We start from the raw sequence: 15,825 nt of genomic DNA, 5'->3' as shown, positions 1-15,825 counted from the left end.
CCAATATCCCTGATGAATATCGATGCAAAAATCCTCAATAAAATACTGGCAAACCAGATCCAGCAGCACATCAAAAAGCTTATCCACCATGATCAAGTTGGCTTCATCCCTGGGATGCAAGGATGGTTCAACATACACAAATCAATAAACGTAATCCAGCATATAAACAGAACCAAAGACAAAAACCACATGATTATCTCAATAGATGCAGAAAAGGCCTTTGATAAAATTCAACAGCCCTTCATGCTAAAAACTCTCAATAAATTCGGTATTGATGGAACGTATCTCAAAATCATAAGAGCTATTTATGACAAACCCACAGCCAATATCATACTGAATGGGCAAAACATGGAAAAATTCCCTTTGAAAACTGGCACAAGACAGGGATGCCCTCTATCACCACTCCTATTCAACATAGAGTTGGAAGTTCTGGCTAGGGCAATCAGTCAAGAGAAAGAAATCAAGGGTATTCAGTTAGAAAAAGAAGAAGTCAAATTGTCCCTCTTTGCAGATGACATGATTGTATATTTAGAAAACCCCATTGTCTCAGCCCAAAATCTCCTTAAGCTGATAAGCAACTTCAGCAAAGTCTCAGGATACAAAATTAATGTGCAAAAATCACAGGCATTCTTATACATCAGTAACAGACAAACACAGAGCCAAATCATGAATGAACTTTCATTCACAATTGCTTCAAAGAGAATAAAATACCTAGGAATCCAACTTACAAGGGATGTAAATGACCTCTTCAAGGAGAACTACAAACCACTCCTCAGTGAAATAAAAGAGGACATAAACAAATGGAAGAACATACTATGCTCATGGATAGGAAGAATCAATATCATGAAAATGGCCATACTGCTCAAGGTAATTTATAGATTCAATGCCATCCCCATCAAGCTACCAATGAGTTTCTTCACAGAATTGGAAAAAACTACTTTAAAGTTCATATGGAACCAAAAAAGAGCCCGCATCTCCAAGACAATCCTAAGTCAAAAGAACAAAGCTGGAGGCATCATGCTAGCTGACTTCAAACTATACTACAAGGCTACAGTAACCAAAACAGCATGGTACTGGTACCAAAACAGAGATATAGACCAATGGAACAGAACAGAGTCCTCAGAAATAATACCACACATCTACAGCCATCTGATCTTTGATAAACCTGAGAAAAACAAGAAATGGGGAAAGGATTCCCTATTTAATAAACGGTGCTGGGAAAATTGGCTAGCCATAAGTAGAAAGCTGAAACTGGATCCTTTCCTTACTCCTTATACGAAAATTAATTCAAGATGGATTAGAGACTTAAATGTTAGACCTAATACCATAAAAACCCTAGAAGAAAACCTAAGTAATACCATTCAGGACATAGGCATGGGCAAGGACTTCATGTCTAAAACACCAAAAGCAACGGCAACAAAAGCCAAAATTGACAAATGGGATCTAATTAAACTAAAGAGCTTCTGCACAGCAAAAGAAACTACCATCAGAGTGAACAGGCAACCTACAGAATGGGAGAAAATTTTTGCAATCTACTCATCAGACAAAGGGCTAATATCCAGAACCTACAAAGAACTCCAACAAATTTACAAGAAAAAAACAACCCCATCAAAAAATGGGCAAAGGATATGAACAGACATTTCTCAAAAGAGGACATTCATACAGCCAACAGACACATGAAAAAATGCTCATCATCACTGGCCATCAGAGAAATGCAAACCAAAACCACAATGAGATACCATCTCACACCAGTTAGAATGGCAATCATTAAAAAGTCAGGAAACAACAGGTGCTGGAGAGGATGTGGAGAAATAGGAACACTTTTACACTGTTGGTGGGATTGTAAACTAGTTCAACAATTATGGAAAACAGTATGGCGATTCCTCAAGGATCTAGAACTAGAAGTACCGTATGACCCAGCCATCCCATTACTGGGTATATACCCAAAGGATTTTAAGTCATGCTGCTATAAAGACACATGCACACGTACGTTTATTGCGGCAGTATTCACAATAGCAAAGACTTGGAATCAACCCAAATGTCCATCAGTGACAGACTGGATTAAGAAAATGTGGCACATATACACCATGGAATACTATGCAGCCATAAAGAAGGATGAGTTTGTGTCCTTTGTAAGGACATGGATGCAGCTGGAAACCATGATTCTCAGCAAACTATCGCAAGAACAGAAACCAAACACCACATGTTCTCACTTTTAGGTGGGAACTGAGCAATGAGATCACTTGGACTCGGGAAGGGGAACATCACACCCTGGGGCCTATCACGGTGTGGGGGAGGGGGGAGGGATTGCATTGGGAGTTATACCTGATGTAAATGACGAGTCGATGGGTGCTGAGGAGTTGATGGGTGCAGCACACCAACATGGCACAAGTGTACATATGTAACAAACCTGCTCATTATGCACATGTACCCTAGAACTTAAAGTATAATTAAAAAAAAAAAAAAGAACAAGTTAGAAACAAATGTTTTAAAAGAAAAATATCTATATTAGGTAAAATGTTTTTAAGTTACAGAATTATGTGGAGTAAACAGAAGTAAATAAATTCTATACATGTTGGTATGAAAATAGAAAAAGGGCCAGACGCAGTGGCTCACGCCTGTAATCCCAGCACTTTGGAAAGCTGAGGTGGATGGATCACGAGGTCAGGAGTTTGAGACCAACCTGGCCAACATGGCAAATCCCCGTCTCTACTAAAAAACAAAACAAAACAAAACAAAAACACAAAAAAATACAAAAATTAGCCAGAAGTGGTGGTGGGCACCTGTAATCCCAACTACTCAGGAGGCTGAGGCAGAAGAATCGCTTAAACCTGGGAGGCGGAGATTGCAGTGAGCCGAGATCGTGTCATTGTGCTCCAGCCTGAGTGACAAAAGTGAGACTTTGTCTCAAAACAAACAAACAAACAAACAAAAAAGAAAATAGAGAAAGGTATGAATGCTTACCAATTTGTTCACATGGGATATAAGATTGAAGAGAAGGGAGATTATGAGTGCTTTCCTTATACATCTTGACTTTTTTAAAATCTGTTTTAAGTATGCTTATTACTTTTACCATTGAAAATAAAACTATCATAATGAGCAAAACAATCTATTTCCTCAAAAGAGATTACATTTTTTTTTGTAAAAGGATAATAGAAGTGGCCGGGCGCGGTGGCTCAAGCCTGTAATCCCAGCACTTTGGGAGGCCGAGACGGGCGGATCACGAGGTCAGGAGATCAAGACCATCCTGGCTAACACGGTGAAACCCCGTCTCTACTAAAAATACGAAAAATTAGCCGGGCGCATTGGCGGGCGCCTGTAGTCCCAGCTACTCGGAGGCTGAGGCGGGAGAATGGCGTGAACCTGGTAGGCGGAGCTTGCAGTGAGCCGAGATCGCGCCACTGCACTCCAGCCTGGGAGACACAGGGAGACTCCGTCTCAAAAAAAAAAAAAAAGGATAATAGAAGTATACAAATAAATTAAAAGGCAGAACAATTGATGAGCCCTGAAAGAGATCAATGAATTAATAGTTTCTTGAGAACATAGTCTAAACTAAGAGCTCTTAGAATTTTTCTCATACCTCATAAGATTTCTAAGGAAAAAAAAAAAACCTATTCACATTTTCAATCAGATGTTCATGTAGAGGTTTTTCTATAGTGAGATCTACCTTGTGGGAAATTTTCTTCTTTAATCCCTGTGTTAGGGGTATATTCAAATATTTTTTAAAAATTACTTTAGGGCCGGGCGTGGTGGCTCAAGCCTGTAATCCCAGCACTTTGGGAGGCCGAGTCGGGCGGATCACGAGGTCAGGAGATGGAGACCATCCTAGCTAACCCGGTGAAACCCCGTCTCTAGTAAAAAATACAAAAAACCAGCCAGGCGAGGTGGCGGACGCCTGTAGTCCCAGCTACTCGGGAGGCTGAGGCAGGAGAATGGCGTGAACCCAGGAGGCGGAGCTTGCAGTGAGCTGAGATCCGGCCACTGCACTCCAGCCTGGGTGACAGAGCAAGACTCCATCTCAAAAAAAAAAAAAAAAAAAAATTACTTTAGAATGTCATAATCTCTAGTTTTCTAACCATTGTAAAACAGTCTTTAGAAATTAATAGGCACTCCCTAACACATGTCTTGTTTCATTGTCCGAGAAGTATCCGGGCGCGGTGGCTCAAGCCTGTAATCCCAGCACTTTGGGAGGCCGAGTCGGGCGGATGAAGAGGTCAGGAGATCGAGACCATCCTGGCTAACACGGTGAAACCCCGTCTCTACTAAAAATACAAAAAACTAGCCGGGCGAGGTGGTGGGCGCCTGTAGTCCCAGCTACTCGGGAGGCTGAGGCAGGAGAATGGCGTAAACCCGGGAGGCGGAGCTTGCAGTGAGCTGAGATCCGGCCACTGCACTCCAGCCTGGGCCACAGAGCAAGACTCCATCTCAAAAAAAAAAAAAAAAAAAAAAAAAAACTATTCACAGTGTCTCTAGGTACTGCCTGGAACCAGTGTAGTGTTTTACCAAACACAGCCCATCTCTAGCCTTTGGCTATAGATGCAGTATTACTTGTTATGAAAAAAGATAAAGAAAAATTAGAAACAGAAGGCATATGATAGGAATGAATCTCAACAAAAGTGATTAAAAATTGCTGTATGTGAACAGTGTGCTTTGCAGTACCTGGGGTATAGAAACCACTCCTTCAGCATAAATTGTGATAGTATTACTGTTTTTTTTTTTCTCCACCCATTTTAAGCTAATGCATTGTGTTAGCAGCTATGAACCTGGGAGTCATCAGTGAACTCCACCCCTTACTTCCAGTTTCACAAGAACCATAAGTAGGTGGATAGGTGTGCAGTAGGGTGGTGGCCGTGTCACATCCATCATGCCCCTGCCAGTCCAGTTGTTGAGCCAACAGGAGGCTGCAATGCTATAAGGAATAAAGGACAACTTCTACCCAACTTATTATCTTCAGTTAAACACAATTTGAAACTTCACTTGTTACATGATATTGTAAGATATTGATTTGGAATCAAATCCCAGCTTTAATTGTATGATTTGGAATGTTATTTTCCTCTCCTATCATTAGTTTCTCTGCCTGTAAAAATGGGACTTACACCGTCTTCATACAGTTTTTGTAAACATAAAGTTAGAAAATATGTGAAAAGCTCCTAGTACAAAGCATGCTCGGAAAATATTGACTGTAGACCAGGCGTGGCAGCTCACACTTGTAATCCTAGCACTTTGGGAGGCCAAGGCAGAAGGATCCCTTGAGCCCAGCAATTTGGGACCTATGTGGGCAACACAGGCAGAGAAAAAAAAGAAAGAAAGAAAGAGAGAAAGAGAGAAAGAGAGAGAGAGAGAGAGAAAGGGAGAGAGAGAGAGGAAGGAAGGAAGGAAGGAAGGAAGGAAGGAAGGAAGGAAGGAAGGAAGGAAGGAAGGAAGGAAGGAAGGAAGGAAGGAAAGAAAGAAAAGAAAGAAAGAAAAAGAAAGAAAGAAAGAAAGAAAGAAAGAAAGAAAGAAAGAAAGAAAGAAAGAAAGAAAGAAAGAGAAAGGAAAGAAAGAAAGAAAGAAAGAAAGAAAGAAAGAAAGAAAGAAAGAAAGAAAGAAAGAAAGAAAGAAAGAAAGAAAGAAAGAAAAGAGAGAAGGCAGGAAGGAAGAAAGAAAAGAAAAGAAAAAAAAGAGGAAATATTGACTTTATATGTCATCGTCTACCTGGCTTGCGCTGTCTGACTCTGACCTCTAATTTAATGCTTGTCTCACTATCGAGTTAACTTCCTTTCTGTCCCTTCGTGGCCCTTTTGCTTCTCTAAATGGATTTTCTTTTCTCTGGAACAATTTTGCTTTCTCAGATATTGTGCCCCTTTAAAGTTATAGCCACTAGAGGGCTATCAAACAAGATCCAATCCACTCTCCCTGACCACATTTGGAATCAGAGTGTGGGATTAAGTAGTCACAAAATGTTGAAAAGAATTTAGGAAGCATCTAATCTAACTCCTAATTTTAAGAATAAGGAAACTATATATTTAAATAAACACAAACAGGTAATTGTTATGTTTTTCAAATCAGTAGGTCTCTCTGTAAATCAATAGTTAAAAAATAAATTTTAGGTTCTTTTAAAAGTTTTCTGATTTTCAAACTACTTATTAAAAAAGACATATGTGAGGGCAAATAAATCTCCATTAGTATTAAAGGTAGTTTATAGATTATTTTTGTTAATTCACTTCAAATAAAGTCCAAAGTAAATCTACATAGTCAACATAGTCAATTAAAAATGTATAATCTTTAAATTTGAAATAGCTTAAATTTTATTTTTTGCTTTAACATTCAACGAATTGAAATTTGTCTGTACTTAGATATCCAAGCAACTTGATGCTGTAATCTCTTAATTTTCAACACCTATTCATTCTAAAATATACAAAAACTATGCCAAGTTTTTATACTTACCTAGAAACTAATACAAAATATGTCATAATTGAAAAATAACTTTAAGTAAATACTACATGCTACTGAAAGTATAGATTAAAAATTTAAACAATAAAGAAATGAGGCCAGGCGTGGTGGCTCACACCTGTAACCTCAGCACTTTGGGAGGCGGAGGCAGGCAGATCACTTGAGGTCAGGAGTTCGAGACCAGCCTGGCCAACACGGTGAAACCCTGTCTGTACTAAAAATACAAATAAGCCGGAAATCACTTGAACCCGGAAGGCGGAACTTGCAGTGAGCTGAGATCGCGTCACTGTACTCCAGCCTGGGTGACAGAGTGAGACTCCGTCTCAAAAATAAATAAATATAATAAAATAAAGAATGAAATGAAAATTCCATGTAAAATACACAGTCCAGAAGCAACCTTATATGTTTGTTCATCTACTTTTCACACATATACACAGAGGCCATATGTCCAGAAAGATGTTTTCTATTTCACTTTTGTTTGTTCCCTATATCATTCTCTCATTTAAAAAATGTTGCTTTGATATTTTTGAGAATATATCAGACCCCAGACAATTCTACCGCAGAAACTCTTGTGGCAGTGAGAGTTTTGTCTGTGTCTTAGATCTGCACTAGAGGGGCCTGAGCAGCCAGAAGCTCCCAAATATGGAAGGTTCAAATATATTCTCATGCTTAAACTATATTTTAAGAAAAGGCACATATAAACTGTTCATAAACTGGTTCTTACAATTGACAAAATTAAGCTAACACTTTTATATACATTGAACAAGTTAAATTCTGATTTTAACGGGAACTAATGACTATATTGTGGAATTCTTGGCTTTAGTAAAATGAGGAGGAGAGGTTTTTGTTGTTGTTGTTGTTAAACAGATATATGTTTAGGTGCTTAAAGCATTTTAGGAATTGTATATAAGAAACTTAATTGGACAACCTTGAGAGGTGAGCTGAAAGAGAAAATGTTCACTCTCCATGCCCTTAAATGTTTACTTTTCATTTTATACCCCTGTGTTCCATTTTGATTGAATATGTGTGTTTGGTTTTTGGCCAGCAGCATCACCTTTATAAAAATGACCAGATAATTTGGTTAGGCTAAAAACCTTCTGGTTTGAGCCTTGCATTGCAAAAGCTACCCATGATAAAGTTTTATGTATATTATCTCACATCTTCGTTGTCAAGCAGATGTGACTAATACTGGATTCCTCAGGCTACCCTCCATTACCAAATGTGCCTAAACTAGGAGGCTGCTTCAGGCCGCCCTCTCTTTGTGCCTCATTTCCTGAGTCCTCTTTTTTTTCTCTGTGTCGCACTCACTCCACCGGTAATCTCATCCTGCCCCCTGACTCTTAAGAAATTGTCCAAATTTCCTAGACCCCCCTCAGCACTCTAGACACACACATGCATTGCCCCTACCTCTTCAGAAGCTCCACTTGGATATCAAGTAGACACCTAAAATAAAGCTTGTCCGAAACTGAACTCATCTTCCCCCTAAAACTTGCTCTACCATAGCCTTCCAATATCAGTTGACGGTATATCCAGGCTTCTAGTTGCGCAAGTCTATAACCTGAGTAAAGAATGACTGGAAAGCAGATTGTGACCCATAATCCCAGCTACCTAAAAATGAAGATAGATTTGGATATTAGAATTGAATATATCATAAAATCATTAAAATGATGTCTGAAATGTTTAAAGTTAACTCATTTTAAATCTAGGATTTAGATTTTAACATTTTCATTTCCTTTGAATATGTCACTTTTTTACAAGCTAAGAAACAGAATCAAAATAAAGCAATCTGGTCCTCCAGGGATCCAAAGATCCCGGCTGAGTCTTTCAATCATTATCAGAATGATATCATAAAACAAGGTGCTAGCAATAAGGTTATACACTCAGAATTATAACCACTTAACTACATTTTTTTCATTAGGAAACAACCAAAGTCCAGTCCTTAAATGCATGATCTACAGAACATCTTGATTTACAAAGGACAAAATGATGCAAATTATATGTTGTCCAACCTATCGGTGGACCAGATTCAGAGCTGATCATGAACTGGTAAACAGAGAAAGTGTTTACATTTTAAAAACTTGCTGTGTGGGATAAAAAATTCCTGGTTGCTATCAATAAGAAAGTAAGTAAAAAATATTACAGATGAATCAAAATGAGGCAGGAAAATAGGGTCTGGAGGCAGGGAACCTAAGGACTTCCTATAACTAAATCAAATGGAAACACTTCAGCTATGATAGGAAATATCCTCTCCATTTACACAGGGTGTATACTAAGTAGCCAGTGGAAACCTCTAGAGGGTATTTAAATCCCCCAAAATTCTGTAACAGGGCTCTTGAGCCCCTATGCTTGGGCCACCCCCACACTGTGGAGTGTACTTTCATTTTCTTTCTTTTTTTTTTTTTTTTTTTTGAGATGGAGTCTCGCTGTGTCACCCAAGCTGGAGTTCAGTGGAGCCATCTCGTCTCACTGCAACCTCCACCTGGGGTTCAAGCAGTTCTCCTGTCTCAACCTCCCAAGTAGCTAGGACTACAGGCACCTGCCACCATGCCTGGCTATTTATTTTTTATTTTTTATTTTTAGTAGAGATGGGGTTTTGCCATGTTGGCCAGTCTGGTCTCAAACTCCTGGCCCCGAGTGATCTGTCTGCTTTGGCCTCTCAAGTGCTGGGATTACAGGCATATGTACCTTCATTTTCAATGAATCTCTGCTTTTGTTGCTTCATTCTTTCCTTGCTTTGTTTGTGCATTTTATTCAATTTGTTGTTCAAGACACCAAGAACCTGGACACCTTCCACTTATAACAAACCCACACTGATACTTGATTTTGCCAAGGTCTTCCACTAAAACATGAAGGTAGAGATAAGTATAGGGGATAAGTGAAAGATTCTCCCTGGGGCCTGAAAGCTTGAAGGGAAGAGTAACTCCTCCCTTCGCAGTCCCAAGGCACAAGGCCACTTGCCTCAGCAGGGTGCATCAGCAAGACAGCAGAAGAGGAAAGAGAGCTGGCAGGAAGACACCCACCCTGGCTGGAAGTCACGTACCCCTGAAGATGGAGAAAGAGGCCATCCGGGTACTATGTAGCAGTCACGTCAGACTGGGACACTTCCTGTTTACAGAGGACTATAAAATCCTGTCCCATCCTCACTTGGGGCTGACGCCATTTTAGGCCTCAGCCCACCTGCACCCAGGCGCTCATTAAAACAGCTTGTTGCTCCACACCACCTCGTGCCAACCTGGCAGACTCTCAGGTTTCGAACTGATACAAGAACCCTCAATAAGATACTTAGATATTTCAAAAATCAGTTACCTCATAATAAGAAATTAGACATATTGCATTCTTCCATTTGGGACAAAAACAGATTGACAGAGCAGACTAAAAGAAATGCTTAACTCTAAAGAGGATGGTGACAGCAACACTTTTGACTACAGAATAACTCCTCATTTTCATAGTTAATATTTCTGTTCTTCCATCATGCATATTCCTATTGAAAAACTTGTCAGGAGCTTTTGCCAAGGCCAAGAGATGGAAAACAGAACACGTTCTAATTAGCTAATTGTAAGCTCAGTTAATATCTCTTTGGGATGGGCCCGTAAAGTCTGGTTATTGTTTTGTTAAACGTATGCAAACTACAGGATTCCTTAGCCCTTTGGCTATAGTTTCTGCTCAATATCTTAAAGTTGGGGCAGTCCCACTGAGACTCTTTTCTTCAGGACTGAGGTGGGTGCTAGTCATCAAAATCTGGAATGTTATTGTAGGAGTTAAAATCTCAGTGGGAACACCAGAATGCCAAGGAGCAGGACTGGAACGACACTTGCCCCACCCTTGCTGATGTAGTGGACCAGCAGGGGGGAGCCTATGATAATGAGAAGGCATTAATCAAAAACAGCACAATGCCAAGAGCAGTGCCTTATAAGAGATCATAGGAGGGCTTTTCTTAAGCTCAAGGTCAATGTAGCCATTGTCTGTGCTGGGGAGCCTTGACGATTTAACTTTACTACTGGGAGTTCCAGCAGCCAGGTTGGTACTGGACAGCGTTATAACACACTGACAGCTACAGTCAAGAACCAAATCCCAGTTTATTTTGCCACCAAGGTTTCCTGCCTTCTAATTTTTCCAAAGTCACACAGAGATTAAGTGGAACAGTGATGACTGAAATCCAGATTCACCTGATACCGTATTGCCTGTACCCTGCTTCTGTGGAGCATTGCTCCAGGCTTCCTGTGCACTGAGAGCTCACAGACAGTTGGTCTGTCAGGCTGCGTCATCTGGCCCACCTAACAGCTGGCCATCCAGCAAGGACTGTTGTTGTTGTGTTTAATAATCCCCTTAGAAAACATTTTAGTGACTCTACACCAATTCTCTGATATTTAACCTTAATTCTTACTTATAGCCCTTGCACATAGTGAAGAGTGGTAATTTGATTAATTCATCCATTCTGAGGACTAAGCTCTGATTTTTCTTATCTTGCCCAAATTCCTATCTAAGGGGTCTGGGGAGTGATACCCTACAAACTATATATTCCTCATCAGATGGCTTTTATTTAACCCTATACATCCTGACTTACTTTCTGATCTTACTCTAGCAAAGAAGAAAATCAAATTATTCTACCTCAAAACATGTTTCTTTGTGATATTTTGAAATGGCCCTACAAAGCTGTGCTTTGTGGGAAAAAAAATTGCATCTGTAAAGAATCTCTATTGACAGCACTAGATATTTTTCTTCCAGGCCCTCCCAGTTCTGAAGAGATTAGCTGGCCGGGCGCGGTGGCTCAAGCCTGTAATCCCAGCACTCTGGGAAGCCGAGGCGGGCGGATCACGAGGTCAGGAGATCGAGACCATCCTGGCTAACACGGTGAAACCCCCTCTCTACTAAAAAAATACAAAAAACTAGCCGGGCAAGGTGGCGTGCGCCTGTAGTCCCAGCTATTGGGGAGGCTGAGGCAGGAGAATGGCGTAAACCCGGGAGGCGGAGCTTGCAGTGAGCTGAGATCCGGCCACTGCACTCCAGCCTGGGCGACAGAGCAAGACTCCATCTCAAAAAAAAAAAAAAAAAAAAAAAAAAAAAGAGATTAGCTGATAGTCTAGCATTTTTTAAAGTTCAAAATAGGAAACATTTGTCATCTATTGTCTCTAAGGGCAGCCACTGTGAGACTTCAAAAGAACCTTGGTCTCCACAATCTTTTTTTTTTTTTTTTTGAGATGGAGTCTCACGCTGTTGCCCAGGCTGGAGTGCAGTGGCGCGATCTCGGCTCACTGCAAGCTCCGCCTCCCGGGTTCCCGCCATTCTCCTGCCTCAGCCTCCTGAGTAGCTGGGACTACAGGCGCCCGCCACCGCCCCCGGCTAATTTTTTGTATTTTTAGTAGAGACGGGGTTTCACTGTGGTCTCGATCTCCTGACCTTGTGATCCGCCCGCCTCGGCCTCCCAAAGTGCTGGGATTACAGGCTTGAGCCACCGCGCCCGGCCCACAATCTTTTATCTTACCCTGAACATTTCCTTTCTGTGATTCCAGGTATTTAGACAAACTCAACTGATTGTCAAGCAGAAAATGTTTAAATTACCTAAACACCTTCCCTTCCCCCACCACCTTAAATTGTCCTGCCTTTCTGGACCAAACCAATGTATTTCTTAATTCTACTTGATTGATGGCTCATGCCTCCCTAACATGTATAAAACCAAGCTACACCCCAACCAGCTTGGGCACATGTTCTCAGGACCTCCTGAAGACTCTGTCATGGGCCATGGTCACTCATATTTGGCTCAGAATAAATCTCTTCAAATATTTTACAGAGTTTGACTCTTTTCATAAACAATTGGACAAATATTTCTTGAGTTCCTACTATGGACCAAGCAAAAGGCTAGGAAAAAATCTAAAGCCAAACAAACATATCCCATAGTACTTGTCTGCATGAAACTGATGATCTAGTGTAAATAGAAATGGGAGACTGGATGTATTAAAGAGTAATAACAAAGCTGTAATTACTTTTGCACCAACCTAATAGATGTTAGTCAAAGAAAAGTAAAATTACATCTGTGATATAAATGATGTAAAGAAGACAGTGCTGTTATGAGAATTAAACTGGAAAAGAGAGTTTGAGAAAACTTCCCTGTAGACTTGAAGAAAGAACTGCAATCTGAAGAAAAAAATGAGTAAAGTTGGTGAGGGGCAGCTTTCCAGGCAAGTGTAATGACCTATGAAAGACTCTGCAATGCGAGGAGCATCTCCCATTTCAGGATAGGAAAGAAAGTGTGGGTCAAGAAGAGGCTTGGGAAGAAGGAAATTAAGATTCTGTAGGGGCTATGGACAAAGTTAAAGATTTTAGTCTTTCCCAAGAGTTATGAAAAGTAATTGAGAGAAGAACCACAGGATTAGATTTGTATTGGGAAAAGGTCACTGGCTACTACGACTGGAATGGATAGGCTCAAGAGAAATGGGTGCACATGTGCAGCACATGACATGGATAAAATGTTCACAGCAGTATGCTGCTCTTAGTAGCCCTGAACTATAACAAGATCAAAGGATTATTAAGAGTAGAGTGAATAAATACATTGTGCTGTGAAAGTATTACCATGTAATATGAGAATGAACAAACAGCTACACACTACAACATGAATGAACTTCATGCACGTAACATTAAGTAAAAGAATACAGACAGAAAGATGTAAACAATGTGATCCTATCTGTATAAAGTTAAAAGCAGGCAAAACTAACGTGGTGTTAGAAGACAGGATAGTGATGACACTAGGAGTGGGAAGGGCTAGTAATTGAAAGGAAAGCAGTATGGGGGGGGCCTCTGCAGTGCTGGCAAATGCTCTTTCTTAACCTGGGTGGTGGTTAAACAGGATTTGTGATAATGCATTGAGCTGGATGTTTCTGTTTTATGAAGTTTTCAGTGTATACGTAATATAACATTTAAAAATATTTAAGAAAATTTAAAGAGTAAATTGCCAGGCACGGTGGCTCACGCCTGTAATCCCAGCACTTTGGGAGGCCAAGGTGGGCAGATCACGAGGTCTGGAGATCAAGACCATCCTGGCTAACATGGTGAAACCCGTCTCTATTAAAAATACAAAAAATTAGATAGGTGTGGTGGCATACACCTGTAGTCCCAGCTGCTTAGGAGGCTGAGGCAAGAGAATTGCTTGAGCCTGGGAAGCAGAGGTTGCAGCAAGCTGAGATTGTGCCACTGCACGCCAGCCTGGGTGACAGAGCAAGACTTTGGCTCAAAAAAAATAAAAATAAAAAATAAGTTGGTAGAGTTATTGAATGGATGTAGAGAGATTAGTTAGAAAGCAATGGCAATAGTCCAGGTCAGAGAAAACAGATATTCTTGAATCTTGATAATAATGGTGATGGAGAGAAGAGGACTTATTCAAGGGCTGTTATTTAGAGGTCACAATGAACAGGATTTGGTGGTGAATTGGTTGTGGAGTATGAAGGATGAGGAGGTGTCATGGATGATTTCTAGGGATGACTGAGTTAGGTAGGAAAAGAGGCAGTGCTGTGTTTATGAAAAGGGACAAAGTATAGAATGAATGACGATAAGGGTAAGTACAGAATGAATGAGGATAAGGGTAAGTTTTTATGTTTGGTGGCAGAAATGTAAAGGGTCAACCAATGATCACCTGTGAGAAAAGAAGGGAGGGAGGACTGGGCTTTTTCAGAGAGCAGGAAAAGTTTGAGGCCAGTGTACAGAGTGGAATGGTGAGAGAACTAAAGAAATACAGGAGGATTGCTGAATGGTGCTGACAACTCTTTTGAAGTTGATCATCGTGAATTTATAGTGAACATTTCACCTCGAAGAGTGACTTGCTCCAGCAGCACTCAGCTTCTCTTTTCCAGATATGAAGAGAACCAGTGATTAGGATCACACGTGATTGGAATTTTGTCAGATGGGTATGATCAGTATAGTTTTTAACTTATCATATTAAGTCAAAATATCAGTGAAAGATTGTGATAAAACCCAATTTTCCATTCCATTATAAGGACAAAGAATTTTGAATATTCATCTGATCAGAGTTCCCCAAGAACATGGAAATTCACCTGAGAAGATGAGACAGAGATGAGGGGAGTCAGTGTGACATTTGGACTCTTCGTCATAGGCCATAGGTCTCCAGAATTACTCCTCTCCTCTCTAAGCATAATTTCTATTGCCACTGCAGTTACATATTACCATCTCTCTTTCCTTTCCTTATCTTTCTATTTATTATTCTTTTTTTTTCAAGTCTCTTTCTCTCTTATGTCCTTTTCCTTTGTGGGGATTGTACAAAAGATATAAGCATGAAGTGGACACATTAAAATTGTGTAGGAACACCAGCAAATTTGGGTCTAGAGAAACTGAATTGAGAATAACTTCATGTTTCAGCTTTTTGGACACATTATTTTACATACAATCCAGGCTTTAGTAACCAGTAGGATCCATTGCAAAGACAGAAAGTTCATACAATTTCAGCAACATGCCATCGGACATTTGTAACCTTGACCCAATTGCAAAGAAAGCAATTTTATTATTGGCATGTGCCTGTCCCCTTTTCCCTTTCTTTTGTTAATACTTTATTTATGGATTCATTCAGTCATTCTGTTACTTATTCCACAAACATATTTTAAGTAACTACTATGCATCAGATAATGAGCACTAGCTCAGTATCCTCTATCAACTCACACTTGGGGGCTTTTAACCCAAAAGGACTACCTCTCCTACAAAATTATCCTTCTCTCTTCAATGATATAGCCACCCAAGGCGTTCACCTTTCCCACTGCCTAGACAGAGCCAATTCATCAAGACAGGGGAATTGCAATAGAGAAAGAGTAATTCATGCAGAGCCAGCTGTGCAGAAGACCGGAGGTTATTTATTTATTTATTTATTTATTTATTTATTTTTGAGACGGAGTCTTACACTGTTGCCCAGGCTGGAGTGCAGTGGTGCAATCTCAGCTCACTGCAAGGTCCACCTGCTGGGTTCATGCCATTTTCCTGCCTCAGCCTCCCACGGAGTTTTATTATTACTCAAATCAGTCTCCCCAAGCACTCAGGGAGCAGAGTTTTAAGGATAATTTTATGGGCAGGGGGAAGCCAGTGAGCCAAGAATGCTGATTGGTCAGGGATGAAATCATAGAGAGTTCCTTTACCCAGGAATGAACAAGGACAGCTTGGAGGTTAGAAGCAAGGAGTCAGTTAAGTTAAATCTCTTTCACCATCTCAGTCATAATTTTGCAAAGGCAGTTTCAATCGCTCCCTTTGGGTTTTATAACACATTAATCTTAAGCTGTAGGTTATGAAGACAGGAAAAGGCTGTCAATCACTCTTGCTTTTTCCTGCTATAGGTGATGTAGTCGGAATGGGAGTAAACCCCAAGATGAGAAGAGTGGAACCACTTTGCAATTGTCTGAGTGT

The 15,825-nt window shown here is 40.3% G+C and overlaps 1 long non-coding RNA gene across 1 annotated transcript in view; it reads left to right on the top strand.

The window, feature by feature from the left end:
- The window catches only part of LOC139356807 (uncharacterized), a 124,219-nt gene that overhangs the window by 84,335 nt on the left and 24,059 nt on the right, over positions 1 to 15,825 (top strand). The gene's annotated exons all lie outside the window — the stretch shown is intronic.

This window comes from Macaca nemestrina, chromosome 10 (genome assembly GCF_043159975.1).
Source record: "Macaca nemestrina isolate mMacNem1 chromosome 10, mMacNem.hap1, whole genome shotgun sequence".
In the NCBI taxonomy this organism is placed as follows: Eukaryota; Metazoa; Chordata; class Mammalia; order Primates; family Cercopithecidae; genus Macaca; species Macaca nemestrina.
This window is presented reverse-complemented; position numbering and strand designations above follow the sequence as displayed.